Source organism: Falco biarmicus, chromosome 9, assembly GCF_023638135.1.
Source record: "Falco biarmicus isolate bFalBia1 chromosome 9, bFalBia1.pri, whole genome shotgun sequence".
Taxonomy (NCBI): Eukaryota; Metazoa; Chordata; class Aves; order Falconiformes; family Falconidae; genus Falco; species Falco biarmicus.
Window position 1 is genome coordinate 24,653,452 of NC_079296.1, and position 3,921 is coordinate 24,657,372.

A 3,921-nucleotide genomic window follows, 5' to 3' on the forward strand; every position below is an offset into this window, starting at 1 on the left:
CAAGAGGACTCCAGAAAGTATAGGGGAAGATTTTTCTTCTCCTTGATGTGAAAAGGCAGAATTAAACTCTGCTCCTTTCCTACATACTGATGAGATTGAGCTTTAGAGAGGATTTGGGTCCCTTAACAACTGTGTGGGCTCCTCTGGCAGAGCTCCCTTTCTGTAAAAATCCCTCTTAGGTCTCTCTCTTCTGTGTTAGAAATGGAGATACATGGCTCCATGCCATCCTCTCTCTTCCCTACACTGTTCCCTGCTCCCCATGGCTTCATCCATTCCTGAAAGGACCTGCTCTGGTACTAGCAGTAGAAGCAAGGGCAGCCTGAAGTGGCTCCTGCTGTGACGGCAAGGGTGAGGGTGTTCCAGCCAGGTGAACGGATCTCTCTGATACGATCTACACTTCTCAGCACAGAGGGAGAAGAATGGCATGTTAAACATGATGGCATCATCAACTCCATGAAGCGCCAGCATGGCTGTGTCCAGGAGCAGGTCAGGCTCCCTGATGGCCGACTGTCCCCCACTGCTGCCTCCCCAGACCATCCGTGCAAAAAGCCAGCGGTCATCTGCTCTGCCAAGTCACCCTGACTCTGGCGCAGGGTCCCAACTGCTTCAAGAGCGCTCTCTGAACAATCCAGGACTGCTCCTCTGGCAACACCCAGGCAAGCAGGAAGATAGGTTTTAGGACACATTCACACAGTGCTTCAGAAATGCAAATACAGGTATCCTCTCTGCACAGTGCCCTGCACCACCACTTAAATCCTACACAGTATCACTTGGTTAGAGAGCTCAATTGGTCTGTTAAAAATATGATCTGAAAGTGAGACATGTTTTACTTTATTTAGTTAGTTTTAGTTAGATGTTGACCACAGCATCCTGCTATTTTGACATGCAAACCTATCACCTGTGCTTTAAACTTACCCCCCTCTTTCCCCAATAATGCCTCTGATAATCACAAAAGCAAGAAAATATGCACATACACTTTCTGATAGTTTAATTTCTAATAACATTTTCTGCTCTGATTTTATTTTGTTACTCTCTTTTTACATTTAATTTGGCATCTGACCAACTGAAATGATGCTCTATTTGTGCTTTTTAGCAAATGGTTTTGGCTTTGCATTCTTAACATTTCATTCATGGTTATTTGCTCTAGTATTTAGTACATACCCAACTTGCTTGTTTTGTAACCTCTAAATGAGAATATTATAAATGCATGCAGGGTTATTAGAACTTGGTCTCTTTTTTTTTAATTCAAATATGAGACATATTTTTAATATTCATTTTTTTTCATTTAATGTAACCAGTGGCTTACCAGGGTGCATTGTGGCTACTGTACTGATCAGAATATTTCCTCTGCATGATGACCTCAGGGAGGGGGTAAGAGAAAGAGAGAGAGAGAGAGTGTTTCTCTAGATGTGTTTGTGTGTTTGTTGGTTACTTTTCAAGATCTGTCACTTTGCCTATGAACCTGATATTGGCACAGGCATACCCAGCTAATTTCTTCCTCTAAGTAAAGGATCTGATATCCAGCAAAGAAATTGCAGCTGTCCAAGGCCAAGTACATCAAAGAAAATAACAAAAAAAAAAAAAAAAAAAAAAACAACCAAAAAACTAGAATAGGAGCATGGAGCAAAAATTACTCGGTGAAACGGCCTGTTCTGAAATGAGATAGACATGAGGGTTCCTTCTGACATCAGGTTATATGCATGAGGGAAATCCAGCACCCTGCTAATGGTGAACCATGCTCTTTTGTAAAAATGGCTTCATTAACTCCTGGAGCAAACAAGAAAGCAACACGTAGGAAAGCTCAGACCTAAAACGTTAGAACTAAAGCTTCCTCCTTTACTCATCTTCAAAAGCATCTTATTCTGCTAATATTCCCCCTTGACATAAGATAACTGCTGCTACAAGTCTACTTGCTTAAGTTTCAGAATTTCAGGAATGATTTTGTAAAATTTACTAGGGAAAAATTGAAATTATCAGAAATGAAGACTTCTGAAATTTCCTTTGAAAGATTGTCCTGATTTACCATACAGACAGCATGATCTGTCATGGCAGTGATGTAAAAATATTTTTGCTGTCTTGTGGAGTAATATCAGAGTTGGACAGTGCTTGTTAATCACATACTCTCCTTAGATCCTCTAGTATTTTTACTTGGTGTAATTTATAATTTAAGGTCTTAAAACCATCCTTCAAATCTGTGTGCAAAATTCCTCATTTTCAATCCTAAACTGCCACAACCTTCTAGCAAATGAAGTTGATTACATCATGTCCTATCACCTTCAAAAAACAGCTAAGCTCTGCCTATGCAGTTAAGAGTACTTGACAGTGTAAAGAACTATCATTACAGACCCCTTTTACTTTTTCAGATTAAATAGACCTAATTTCTATTGCTTTTCTTGATAGGTCATGTTTCCTCAACCTCTTATTACCCATGTTGCCTTCCTTTGGACTTTCTCCATTTTGTCTTAATGTCTGTTAATGTAGGATGCCTAAAATTATACCCTACCAGAAGACCTCATGAGGGCATTGAAATAATTACATCACAGGTCTTGCAAATTCAGCAACAAGGGGGGAAAAAAGGTCCAGTGAAGGTTATTAAGTACAGAGAGACCACCTTCTCTCAGCTACAAATTGGTGGCAGCCAAGAGCCTGTTTTGGAAAGTAGTCTACCTTTTTAGCAGCAGTGTGTTACTGAACCCCATTCATCTGGTGGCCCAGAAAAACCCTCAGAGTCTGATGTGCAGCCTGTCTGCACAGCCAGCTCCTCCTCACTGCACTTTACTGAGTCCGCTTTTTTCTTTCTTACTAGGATATCTTGCACATATCTGTTCAGAATTTAATCTGATTAATTATAGTTCAGCTCCCTCCTATATAAACATCATCTACCACAGACAGAGAAATTAACATCTTTTTCCCATAGGGCAATTGTTCCCCTGTCACACATTTGACAGATCTTTTTAAACCTCAGTCGTGCACACAGTGAATATCCTAAAACCCAGAGCCTTTCCAACAGGGTCAGTAAACATGTTGTGTAATTAAAACAAGGATCTACAGGTCTGGCTATCTGTTTTGACTTGTCTGGCTAGGACAAGTGCCCCACAACAAGCCTATGTTTAATGCTTGGATGTGTTCTCTGCTTTGTCAACACTCATGTCCGTCTGTTTGGAGGGCATGGTGCCCATTACATGTTGCTGAGGTACTTGGCATCGCTTTGGGCACAGAGAGGATTGTGCAGGCATCTGGACTTGCTGGGTTGCATCTGTTCCTCTGGATCTCCCACTGGTGTGTTTTCAGGTCGTGCCAGCACAGCTGCCACATCTCTAGTGTTTGCCTTATGTCTGCTGAAAGGCCCATGCCAAGGAAAACCGACAAGGAGCAGGGAGAGACTTGGAAAGCAAGATGGCAGCTTGTGGCAACTGGTTTTCTTGGGCTGGGCTACAGGAAGATCAGATGGGTGAGTTAAACCCAGAAACACCCTGCCCAAAAGCACTTGATAGAAGGACTGGGTGTGGAGAGAGAAGAAAGCAGAGCCTTCAGAGCTGTCACCCCAGAGGGAACTTTGTCGCTGTACCAGAGACCCATATAGTCTTGTTGGCTTTATAGCTCAAAAGCACGTCCCAACAGCTTATCTGCAGATCCACCCTCTACTCTCAGCAAGCTCACTATGGGATTGACCTTGTGCTCTTAGATATCACCTGAATTGATGTTGGAGTACTTGAAAATGTAAGAATGACTGTAAGGGAATAGAAAACAGGGCCATCAAACTTAGTATCTTTTCTCTATCCCTGTGCCCAGGTGTGAACAAGAACAGTGAGCCCAGGACACTGCTGGCCAAAAACTCTTACTTTCTGTCCTGGTTTTGGCTGAGATAAAGTTAATTTTCTTCTTACTGGCTGGTGCAGGGCTGTGGTTTGGATTTGGTGT